The sequence below is a fragment of the Rutidosis leptorrhynchoides genome, chromosome 11 (assembly GCF_046630445.1).
Source record: "Rutidosis leptorrhynchoides isolate AG116_Rl617_1_P2 chromosome 11, CSIRO_AGI_Rlap_v1, whole genome shotgun sequence".
Taxonomy (NCBI): Eukaryota; Viridiplantae; Streptophyta; class Magnoliopsida; order Asterales; family Asteraceae; genus Rutidosis; species Rutidosis leptorrhynchoides.
This window is the reverse complement of record NC_092343.1, coordinates 243,536,190-243,550,357: the sequence shown is the minus strand read 5'-3', so window position 1 is coordinate 243,550,357 and position 14,168 is coordinate 243,536,190.

Here is a 14,168-nt window from a genome sequence, read left to right as displayed (position 1 = left end):
ACGATAAGATATGATTTAGCAGATACGCTAAGATATGAATTTTGTCTATAAACTACTCATGCAATTAATGTAGCAAGACGTGTCTAGACTAATAATGATAAGCAGGTAATTTCCTATGGATGATAAGCAGATGATTTCCGACTAGAAATGATAAGCAAAACTTTTGACATGCAGACACGGTCGAAGTCCAGACTCACTAATGCATCCTAACGACTTATCAGTTAGACACACTAATGCAGACCTGGTTCGCTAAGACCACCGCTCTGATACCAACTGAAAGGACCCGTTCATATACATTATAAATGATTCACAATAGTTGATTACATTGCGAGGTATTAGACCTCTATATGATACATTTTACAAACATTGCATTCGTTTTTAAAAGACAATCTTTCTTTACATCAAAAATTGATAGGCATGCATACCATTTCATAATATCCACTATCCAACTATAAATTGATTTAATAATAATCTTTGATGAACTCAATGACTCGAATGCATCGTTCTTCGAAATATGTTATTAAAGACTCCAAGTAATATCTTTAAAATGAGCAAATGCACAGCGGAAGATTTCTTTAACACCTGAGAATAAACATGCTTTAAAGTGTCAACCAAAAGGTTGGTGAGTTCATTAGTTTATCATAATCATTTATTTCCATCATTTTAATAGACCACAAGAATTTCATTTCCAGTTCTCATAAATATACGTCCCATGCATAGAGACAAAAAATAATCATTCATATGGTGAACACCTGGTAACCGACATTAACTAGATACATATAAGAATATCCCCTATCATTCCGGGATCCTCCTTCGGACATGATATAATTTCGAAGTACTAAAGCATCCGGTACTTTGGATGGGGTTTGTTAGGCCCAATAGATCTATCTTTAGGATTCGCGTCAATTAGGGTGTCTGTTCCCTAATTCTTAGATTACCAGACTTTAATAAAAAGGGGCATATTCGATTTCGATAATTCAACCATAGAATGTAGTTTCAATTACTTGTGTCTATTTCGTCAAACATTTATAAAAACGCATGAATTCTCAGTCCCAAAAATATAAAGGGTAAAAAGGTAAATGAAACTCACGCATATAATTATTGTAAAACAGTTACTAAAGCATTTGCATGTATTCTCAGCCCCAAAAATGTAAAGAGTAAAAAGGGATCAATGAAACTTACCATACTGTATTTCGTAGTAAAAATACATATAACGTCATTGAACAAGTGCAAGGTTGGCCTCGGATTCACGAACCTAAATTAATTATATATATTTATGTGTTGGTCAATATTTGTCTAACAAATTAGGTCAAGTCATAGTGTACCACAATCCTAATGCTCGAGACTAATATGCAAAAGTCAACAAAAGTAAATTTGACTCAAAATAATTTCCAAAAATCTATACATGATTAATATATAGTTTAAATATCGTCGTTTTATATTTTTAAATATTTTTAAAAGATTTATTAGAGTAAATAATATAATTTATTTATTAATAAATAAAATTTTATATTATAGTTATATAATAAAATATACTTTTATATATATTAAGTAATAAAATTTATAGGGTTCATTTAATATTATGAAGATAATATGATAGGTATTATTAAAGTAAGTTATTACACGTAGTAAAATATGTTTGTATCAAATATTTATTTGATAAAATAATATCTATAATGATAGTAAGTAAAAGTTGTATTATTTTGTAATAATAATTATTATTATAAAAATATCAATATTTATAATTACTAAGATGACATTATGATAAAACGATAATTCTAATTATGATAACTTTAATATTTATGATAATTTTTAATATTATCTTTAAAATAATAATTCTATTTAAAATAATAATAATAATGATATTTTATAGTAACAATGACATTTCTATTAAAATGATAATTTTTGTTAAAATGATAGTTTTAATACTAACGATAATTTTAATAATAATAGTAATGATAAAAATAATAAGAACGATAATTTTATCTAAATCAATATCTTATAATATTTTAATTTCATCATGATACTCTTACCCATTATTTCCTAATCGTTTCGTTTAATTGCTTTTAATCGTCTTTTATATCGTGTTCGTAATAATGATAATAATAGTAATCAAAATAATTAGGTGTTACAAAAATTTGTTTTAATTACACTAATATTAATAATGATAGTTACTATAACATTATTAACGATAATACTAATAATTATCTTAATGATAATATAGTAATAATAATATTAACAATAATAATAACCATTTTTAAATAATGATATATATATATTAATAATGATAATAATAATAATACCAATAATAATAATAATAATAATAATAAAAATAATAATAATAATTGGATAATAATAATAATACTAATTATAACTTTAACGATAATAACGATAGTAATAATAAAAAAATATAACAATTTTTTTAATGATAAATCCTTTTATTGATAAAGATAATAATAATAATAATAATAATAATAATAATAATAATAATAATAATAATAATAATAATAATAAGATAAAACTAGAACGACGATAATAACGACGATAATAATAATCATTTTTAATAATAATACAAAAATTTGATGGACTATAACTTCAAATCCGTTCATCGAAATCATTCGATATCTAAATGAAAAGTTCTTAATTTTTCGCTAGCTTTCCAACGACATGCATATCTTATACCTTATCTCAGTCGCATATATAACTAATTCAGGACTCAACATAACCTAACTAAAGGCAATATCAAAAGTACAAACATGCATAATCCTATATACTCGAGCACTAGTCAGGGATACACTATTAGTATGTAAAAGTTAAATTATGAGTACTCACGTATCAATATTGAGATTCAATATTGCAGGAAAGGTACGTAGACGCAACGGAGATGATAAACACTATATTGACCTCACGAGCATACCCATGAACCATACCCAATCACCTCCATAGCGATAACCCATAATTTTCTTAATCCAATCCCACTCGAAAAACAATTTCGAAATCACTTGGACAGCACTCTGACGTAATATTTTATGTATACTAATAATATCTTGAAATAATACGGAGTAAATATATATATGTAAATCGATTGAGAGAGTTTAGAGAAAAATATTTTCAAGTTTCTATGAAATAATGAAACCTATTGAATTCTATTTATAATAGATTTTTGAATTATTAAAGTGAATTATTAAAGTATGAATTATTAAAATATGAATTATTAAAGTGAATTATTAAAGTATGAATTATTAAAGTGAATTATTAAAGTATGAATTATTAAAGTGAATTATTAAAGTTAAAGTAAAGTAAAAAATAAAGTAAAGGTAAAGTTTAAGTATAGTAAAAGTATAAAACTATGTACCTATAATACGCGTATAAATATATATAATATTAATTTAAATCATTATATATATTTAATAAAATAAAATATAAATATCATTATCTTTATCATACTGGTTAAGTAATGAGTTGTCAAAAGTGGTTCTAGATATTTATAAAAGTTATATACGTTTTAATAATAAAGTTCTTTTTAAACTGGAAACGTTTTTGTACGTTTGAAACTAAATCAAATAAATATAATAATTTTGTTTTCCAAAACCAAATATATTTTTAAGAATCATTTTGTTTAAAGGTTAAAATAATGGAAATCGTTATATCATAAAATGTTTTAGAAAAGTAGAATCATATATATTCATAATAGGTTTCAAGTTTTTAAATTACAGTTTGTTGGTGAAGCATGGGATAAAGTTCAAAGGTTAAATAAACGTATGAAATCATCTTAATAAAAAATGTCGAGTTACTTAACTTATCAATATCCAACATCTAAGTTATTTACACTTCACGTTCTTACTTATAAATCACTTTACCATTTTCCGAATGTTGTCAAAAAGAATAGATTTCTTAAATCACAGTGGACCTCATAACATAGATCCGTAATCATATCATAATGTATCTGATAAATCAATCATTTGATATTATCTTCTAATTCCATCGATAAACATATTGAAACAAATACGTTCATGTAAAGTATTATACGTTTAATACTTTATTAATATTCTCAAGTTATAATATATATATACATATATATACATATTTATTTATATATAATGGTTCGTGAATCGTCGAAATTTGGTCGAGGTTATAATGAATGTATGAACACAATTTAAAATTCTTAAGATTTAACTTAACAAACTTTGCTTATCGTGTCGGAATAATATAAAGATAAAGTTTAAATTTGATTGGAAATTTCCGGGTTGTCACACGCGCCACCATCTGTGCAGGTCTGTTTCTGTTTTTCCACAAGTATGCACGAGCCGAAATCAATTCTAACACAACAATTGACCCGCAAACACTTATAATGCCTATCATATATCGTTGGAAAGGTATTTTGACGAGGAATACAACTAAGAACTTATGGTCAATCAATAACATCATTTACAATAGCCGAAATCTCATCAAGTGAGCAATAAAAGTCCATTTTCAAAGTTTCAAGTTCATCAATTGCATTTTGAGTTTCGGGAAACCAATTCACACATATGATATGCCGTTTTGAAGGTAATGAAGCACACATTACTACTAAACACTAACAATTGATATTCCATGACATTCAAGCATCCAAAAATTCATGTCAAGAACTATCAAACCCTAGTCAAACATCTCAACATCAATAATCATGTTTTTGAAGTTTTCTTAATCAACCTACACATCAAATTGAAGCTAATGATGCTAGTAACACATTTAATACATGAACTTTAACAATTAAACAACATATGATCATCCAAAATCAAAGATTAAGCATGCATTTTTCATTTTCAAGCTAGTTACACCAAAAACAACAAATCGAGCATACAAATTACATACACAACATCACAATGAGCCATAGACACTAATTAACACACTTTTAAGTCAAGAACATGAATTTAAAGAAATCTAGTGATTTAGAAATGTTACCCAAATGTGATGAAATTGGTACCAAATCGAAGAGGATGAAGAGAGGATCACGAATATATAATTTGTTTTGATGTTTGATTGCTTGAATGGAAATAGATGATGAATTTAGTGAATGGGTGTTTTGAGTTCAAAAATGGTGGAGAGAAAAGAAAGAAGAAAGTGGGAGGTGAAATGAGTGGATAAGAGGAGGTGTTGACCATTTGACCTAGTCAAATGTTTGGCACCTTGGCGAAACTAGTCCCTCAAGTTTGTTGTCGGGTGCGGGAATTAACCAAACGAAATATTTTAAAACGTTAGAGTAAACGAGTGATGTTATAATTAAATAACGAGAATATTATGAACGTTCGTCAACGGAGTCGACGAATTTAAATACGAAAGATATTATTATATAAAAAAAAAAGTGTTAAAAATAAATTTAACGGAAAAACGCGGGATGTTACAATGTGAATGTTGGAGTTAGCTATACAGGGTTGAGGTTGATTCCAAAATATATATAGTTTGAGTTGTGATCAATACTAAGATACGTATACACTGGGTCGTGGATTGATTCAAGATAATATTTATCGATTTATTTCTGTACATCTAACTGTGGACAACTAGTTGTAGGTTACTAACGAGGACATCTGACTTAATAAACTTAAAACATCAAAATATATTAAAAGTGTTGTAAATATATTTTGAACATACTTTGATATATATGTATATATTGTTATAGGTTCGTGAATCAACCAGTGGCCAAGTCTTACTTCCCGACGAAGTAAAAAAATCTGTGAAAGTGAGTTATAGTCCCACTTTTAAAATCTAATATTTTTGGGATGAGAATACATGCAGGTTTTATAAATGATTTACAAAATAGACACAAGTACATGAAACTACATTCTATGGTTGAATTATTGAAATTGAATATGCCCCTTTTTATTAAGTCTGGTAATCTAAGAATTAGGGAACAGACACCCTAATTGACGCGAATCCTAAAGATAGATCTATTGGGCCTAACAAACCCCATCCAAAGTACCGGATGCTTTAGTACTTCGAAATTTATATCATATCCAAAGGGTGTCCCGGAATGATGGGGATATTCTTATATATGCATCTTGTTAATGTCGGTTACCAGGTGTTCAACATATGAATGATTTTTATCTCTATTTATGGGATGTGTATTGAAATATGAAATCTTGTGGTCTATTATTATGATTTGATATATATAGGTTAAACCTATAACTCACCAACATTTTTGTTGACGTTTTAAGCATGTTTATTCTCAGGTGATTATTAAGAGCTTCCGCTGTCGCATACTTAAATAAGGACGATATTTGGAGTCCATGCTTGTATGATATTGTGTAAAAACTGCATTCAAGAAACTTATTTTGTTGTAACATATTTGTATTGTAAACCATTATGTAATGGTCGTGTGTAAACAGGATATTTTAGATTATCATTATTTGATAATCTACGTAAAGCTTTTTAAACCTTTATTGATGAAATAAAGGTTATGGTTTGTTTTAAAATGAATGCAGTCTTTGAAAAACATCTCATATAGAGGTCAAAACCTCGCAACGAAATCAATTAATATGGAACGTTTTTAATCAATAAGAACGGGACATTTCAATAAAAAGGGGCATATTCGATTTCGATAATTCAACCATAGAATGTAGTTTCACGTACTTGTGTCTATTTTGTAAATCATTTATAAAACCTGCATGTATTCTCATCTCAAATATATTAGATTTTAAAAGTGGGACTATAACTCACTTTAACAGATTTTTACTTCGTCGGAAAGTAAGACTTGGCCACTGGTCGATTCACGAACCTATAACAAATATGTACATATATATCAAAGTATGTTCAAAATATATTTACAACACTTTTAATACATTTTGATGTTTTAAGTTCACTAAGTCAGCTGTCCTCGTTAGTAACCTACAACTAGTTGTCCACAGTTAGATGTACAGAAATAAATCGATAAATATTATCTTGAATCAATCCACGACCCAGTGTATACGTATCTCAGTATTGATCACAACTCAAACTATATATATTTTGGAATCAACCTTAACCCTGTATAGCTAACTCCAACATTCACATATAGAGTGTCTATGGTTGTTCCGAAATATATATAGATGTGTCAACATGATAGGTCGAAACATTGTATACATGTCTATGGTATCTCAAGATTACATAATATACAATACAATTTGATTAAGTTATGGTTGGAATAGATTTGTTACCAATTTTCACGTAGCTAAAATGAGAAAAATTATCCAATCTTGTTTTACCCATAACTTCTTCATTTTAAATCCGTTTTGAGTGAATCAAATTGCTATGGTTTCATATTGAACTCTATTTTATGAATCTAAACAGAAAAAGTATAGGTTTATAGTAGGAAAAATAAGTTACAAGTTGTTTTTGTAAAGGTAGTCATTTCAGTCGAAAGAACGACGTCTAGATGACCATTTTAGAAAACATACTTCCACTTTGAGTTTAACCATAATTTTTGGATATAGTTTCATGTTCATAATAAAAATCATTTTCCCAGAATAACAACTTTTAAATCAAAGTTTATCATAGTTTTTAAATAACTAACCCAAAACAGCCCGCGGTGTTACTACAACGACGTAAATCCGGTTTTACGGTGTTTTTCGTGTTTCCAGGTTTTAAATCATTAAGTTAGCATATCATATAGATATAGAACATGTGTTTAGTTGATTTTAAAAGTCAAGTTAGAAGGATTAACTTTTATTTGCGAACAAGTTTAGAATTAACTAAACTATGTTCTAGTGATTACACGTTTAAACCTTCGAATAAGATAGCTTTATATGTATGAATCGAATGATGTTATGAACATCATTACTACCTTAAGTTCCTTGGATAAACCTATTGGAAAAGAGAAAAATGGATATAGCTTCAATGGATCCTTGGATGGCTCGAAGTTCTTGAAGCAGTATCATGACACGAAAACAAGTTCAAGTAAGATCATCACTTGAAATAAGATTGTTATAGTTATAGAAATTGAACCAAAGTTTGAATATGATTATTACCTTGTATTAGAATGATAACCTACTGTAAGAAACAAAGATTTCTTGAGGTTGGATGATCACCTTACAAGATTGGAAGTGAGCTAGCAAACTTGAAAGTATTCTTGATTTTAAGTAACTAGAACTTGTAGAATTTATGAAGAACACTTAGAACTTGAAGATAGAACTTGAGAGAGATCAATTAGATGAAGAAAATTGAAGAATGAAAGTGTTTGTAGGTGTTTTTGGTCGTTGGTGTATGGATTAGATATAAAGGATATGTAATTTTGTTTTCATGTAAATAAGTCATGAATGATTACTCATATTTTTGTAATTTTATGAGATATTTCATGCTAGTTGCCAAATGATGGTTCCCACATGTGTTAGGTGACTCACATGGCCTGCTAAGAGCTGATCATTGGAGTGTATATACCAATAGTACATACATCTAAAAGCGGTGTATTGTACGAGTACGAATACGGGTGCATACGAGTAGAATTGTTGATGAAACTGAACGAGGATGTAATTGTAAGCATTTTTGTTAAGTAGAAGTATTTTGATAAGTGTCTTGAAGTCTGTCAAAAGTGTATGAATACATATTAAAACACTACATGTATATACATTTTAACTGGGTCGTTAAGTCATCGTTAGTCGTTACATGTAAGTGTTGTTTTGAAACCTTTAGGTTAACGATCTTGTTAAGTGTTGTTAACCCAATGTTTATAATATCAAATGAGATTTTAAATTATTATATTATCATGATATTATGATGTATAAATATCTCTTAATATGATATATATACATTAAATGTCGTTACAACGATAATCGTTACATATATGTCTCGTTTCAAAATCATTAAGTTAGTAGTCTTGTTTTTACATATGTAGTTCATTGTTAATATACTTAATGATATGTTTACTTATCATAGTATCATGTTAACTATATATATATATATCCATATATATGTCATCATATAGTTTTTACAAGTTTTAACGTTCGTGAATCACCGATAAACTTGGGTGGTCAATTGTCTATATGAAACATATTTCAATTAATCAAGTCTTAACAAGTTTGATTGCTTAACATGTTGGAAACATTTAATCATGTAAATATCAATCTCAATTAATATATATAAACATGAAAAAGTTCGGGACACTACAATATAAGTAGTGCCTCCAAGTCTTTAATGCAAAAACAACTGCGCCTAATTCCAAATCATGCGTCGTATTATTTTGCTTGTGAATCTTCAATTGTCTAGACGCATAAGCAATTACCTTCGTTCGTTGCATTAATACACAACCGAGACCTTGCTTTGAGGCATCACAATATATCAAAAAATCATCTTTCCCTTCAGGTAATGACAATATAGGTGCCGTAGTTAACTTTTTCTTCAATAATTGAAACGCTTTCTCTTGTTCATCCTTCCATTCAAATTTCTTCCCTTTATGTGTTAATGCAGTCAAGGGTTTTGCTATTTTGGAAAAATCTTGGATGAATCTCCTGTAATAACCCGCCATCCTAAAAATTGGCGTATATACTTCGGAGTTTTTGGGGTTTCCCACTTTTTAACGGTTTCAATCTTTGCCAGATCCACTTGAATACTTTCTTTGTTCACTATGTGGTCGAGGAATTGAACTTCTTCTAACCAAAATGCACAGTTTGAAAACTTAGCGTACAGTTTTTCTTTCCTCAATAACTCTAGCACTTTTCTCAAATGTTCTTCGTGCTCTTAATCATTCTTTGAGTAAATAAGTATGTCATCGATGAAAACAATGACAAACTTGTCAAGGTATGGTCCACACACTCGGATCATGAGGTCCATGAACACAGCTGGTGCGTTAGTCAACCCAAACGGCATAACCATAAACTCGTAATGACCGTAACGCGTCCTGAAAGCAGTCTTTGGAATATCATCCTCCTTCACCCACATTTGATGATACCCGAAACGTAAATCGATCTTCGAATAAACCGACGAGCCTTGTAGTTGATCAAATAAGTCGTCGATTCCCCGTAGTGGGTAATGATTCTTGATGGTAAGTTTGTTCAACTCTCGGTAGTCGATACACAACCTGAAAGTACCATCCTTCTTTTTGACAAACAAAACAGGAGCTCCCCATGGTGATGTACTTGGTCGTATAAAACCACGCTCTAAAAGTTCTTGTAATTGGCTTTGGAGTTCCTTCATTTCGCTGGGTGCAAGTCTGTATGGAGCACGAGCTATTATTGCAGCTCCTGGTACGAGATCTATTTGAAATTCAACAGATCGGTGTGGAGGCAGTCCCGGTAATTAATTCGGAAATACATCGGGAAATTCTTTTGCGACGGGAACATCATTGATGTTCTTTTCTTCGGTTGGTACTTTCTCGACATGTGCTTGAACAGCATAGCAATCTTTTCTTATTAGTTTTTGCGCCTTTAAATTACTAATAAGATTTAGCTTCGCATTGCTCTTTTCTCCGTACACCATTAAGGGATTTCCTTTTTCTCGTACAATACGAATTGCATTTTTGTAACATACGATTTCTGCTCTCTCCTTTTTCAACCAATCCATACCGATTATCACATCAAAACTCCCTAACTCTACGGGTATCAAATCAATCTTAAATGTTTCACTAACCAAATTAATTTCTCGATTCTGACATATATTATCTGCTGTAATTAATTTACCATTTGCTAATTCGAGTAAAAATTTGTTATCCAAAGGCGTCAGTGGACAACTTAGTTTAGCACAAAAATCTCTACTCATATAGCTTCTATCCGCACCCGAATCAAATAAAACATAAGCAGATTTATTGTCTATAAGAAACGTACCCGTAACAAGCTTCGGGTCTTCCTGCGCTTCTGCCGTATTAATATTGAAAACTTTTCCGCGGCCCTGCCCACTAGTATTCCCCTGATTCGGGCAATTTTTACTAATGTAGCCTGGTTTTCCACATGCAAACCAAACTATGGCGGCATTATCTGTTCCGACATTATTTGTTCTTTTAATTCTGTTAAACTTTGGTCCGTAGGCCTCACACTTTGCCGCACTATGACCATTTCTTCTACACCTAGTACAAAATGTCGTGCAGAACCGCTGGTGGTTCTCTTCACACCTTTGGCATGACTGTTTTTGGTTTTTGTTACCATTGTTGTTATTGAGATTGTTGTTGGGATTGTTATTGTTGCTATGGTTGTTGTTGTTATTGTTGTTGGGATGGTTATTGTAGTTGTTGTTAGGACGTTTGTTGAAGTTGTTGTTGCGATTGATGTTGCGGTTGTTGGGATAGTTATTGCGATTGTGGTTGTGATTGTTGTTGTTGTATTGGTGACTCTTGTCATTGGTTTCTTCCCACTTTCTCTTGACTTGTTTCATGTTAGCCTCTTCAGTCGTCTGCTCTTTAATCCTTCCTTCGATCTGGTTCACTAATTTGTGAGCCATTCGACTTGCCTTTTGTATGGAGGCGGGCTCGTGTGAACTCACATCTTCTTGAATCCTTTCCGGTAACCCTTTTACAAATACGTCGATCTTCTCTTCTTCGTCTTTGAACGTTCTGGGGCACAATAGGCACAATTCGGTGAATCGTCGTTCGTACGTGGTGATATCAAAACCTTGCGTTCATAATCCTCTAAGCTCTACCTTGAGCTTGTTGACCTCGTTTCTGGGACGATACTGCTCGTTCATCAATTGCTTGAATGCTGACCACGGTAGTGCATAAGCAGCATCTTGTCCTACCTGCTCGAGATAGGTATTCCACTATGTTAGCGCTGTACCTGTAAAGGTATGTGTATCGTACTTTACTTTGTCTTCTTCAGTACATTTACTTATGTCAAACACCGATTCAACCTTCTCGTTTCAATCCAATTGGGCCCTCGGTTCTATCAAATTCCAAAGGTTTGCAGGCAGTGAATTCTTTGTAGGAGCATCCTACACGATTTCTTGTGAAATTAGTTCCACTGCTAGATCCAGAGTTATTGTTATTTTGCATCGCAGCCTGTACTGCGGCTATGTTTGCTGCAAGGAAAACACGGAAGTCTTCCTCGCTCATTTTCAAATTCTGACGAGTCGCCGGTGCCATTTCCTTCAAAAATAGCCCAAAAGAATTAAGTTAATCATATAGAATTTTAAGAGTAGTCAATAGTATTTTGTAGCATAGTATGAACTTATTTATAAAAGTTTTTTCTTCATATTAGCGTTTTATAGTTTTTAATTCGGGTACTACCTACCCGTTAAGTTCATACTTAGTAGCTAATATACAATTCAACTACTACAATTCCATAAGAAAAACTGATTATAATAATATATCACATACAAATATTCTTCAAACTTACAACTTCGCTATATTACATATAACATGAAATATAAATACACTTTGATACATGACAGTTTTGAAGATAAATCTAGTTAATACGCAAGTAGTTCAGCAAAGGAAATAAAGACACGTAATTCATAAGTCCAGAAATAAGTCATGCATTCTGGTTTTACTAAGACGACTTCCCATCCTTGGTCTTGTGGAAAATAACCGTTATGACCATTGGCTAGGCATCATGTTGTAATGTTGTCAAAAGGATGAGGGTTTCGTAATGTCCAACAGCCCCGTAATAATCTAAAAACCTTGTTTCTTACCCCAACTATTGAATCCGTCACTTGTGGGAAGGTTTTATTTAAAAGTTGCAATCCGATGTTCTTTTTCTCACTTTGGTAAGAAGCGAACATCACTAACCCGTAAGCATAACATGCTTCTTTATGTTGCATGTTAGAAGCTCTTTCTAATTCACGAAATCCTATGTTGGGATATGTTGATTCAAAATAGGTTCTTAACCCGTAGCGTAAAATTGCATTTGGGTTCCCCGCATTTAACGCTTTAAAGAAAACACGGCGTAACTTACGGTTTCCCCAATGTGATATACCCCACCTATCAAAGGAAAGCCTTTTATAAACTAAAGCATTTCTGGAAAGTCTTTTAAATGTTTGACAAGTTAATTTTGCCATAATTAATTGTGCTGATGAATTCTGACCGACTCTAGACAAGATTTCCTCAATCATATCCTCTGGTAGATCTTCTAAAATATTTGGTTGTCTACCCTTAACGTCCATTTTGTTTTTATACTGTAAAATAGACAAGGATTAAATTCGTAAAAGATAATTAACAAATAATACTACCAATTTTTACATAGAACATAAAAGTACAAGCACACTACAATACATATAATACACAACTTGATTACAACCCTCTAATCTGAATCACTGGTTTCTTCTTCTTCTTCGGACTTGGTTCGTTTTCCTAATTTTCTAGGAATATATGGTGTTCCTCTAATACGAGCCGTCGTTTTCCATAATGGTTTAGAAAAACCTGGTGGTTTAGAGGTTCCCGGGTCATTGTTACATTTTAGGAAATACGGATGTTGCCGATACATATAAAGTTCATCGAGGTTGGAATCGGGTTTCCCTATTTTTATACCTTTTCCCTTATTATTTTCTTTCGCTTTATTAAATTGGATCGAGGTAATTTCTATAACATCATCAGAATCCTCATCGGGATCCGATTCATCGAAAAATTGGTAATCTTCCCAATATTTTGCTTCCTCGGCGGAAACACCATTGACCATTATTAACTTTGGTCCGTTGGTTGAGGATTTTCTTTTATTTAATCGAATTACTGTAGGTATCAATATTTATTACTCCAGAACCTCTTCTTCTTCCGGTTCCTCCTCTTTCGGTTCCTCTTCTTCCGATTCCTCCTCTTTCGGTTCCTCCTCTTCCGGTTCCTCCTCTTCCGGTTCTTCTTCGGTAATTTGTGAATCTTCCCAAAATATATTTGACTCTTCATTATTATTAGGTGAATCGATGGGATTTGTACTAGTGGTAGACATCTATCACACAATATCAAACATATTAAGAGGTTAATATATCACATAATATTTACATGTTAATAATATATAGTTTCCAACAAAAATGTTAAGCAATCGTTTTTAAAGAAAACACGGTCGAAGTCCAGACTCACTAATGTATCCTAACAAACTCAATAAGACACACTAATGCAAATTTCTGGTTCTCTAAGACCAACGCTCGGATACCAACTGAAATGTCCCATTCATATCGATTATAAACGTTCCATATTAATTGATTTCGTTGCGAGGTTTTGACCTCTATATGAGACGTTTTTCAAAGACTGCATTCGTTTTTAAAACAAACCATAACCTTTATTTTATTGACAAGGTTAAAAAGAC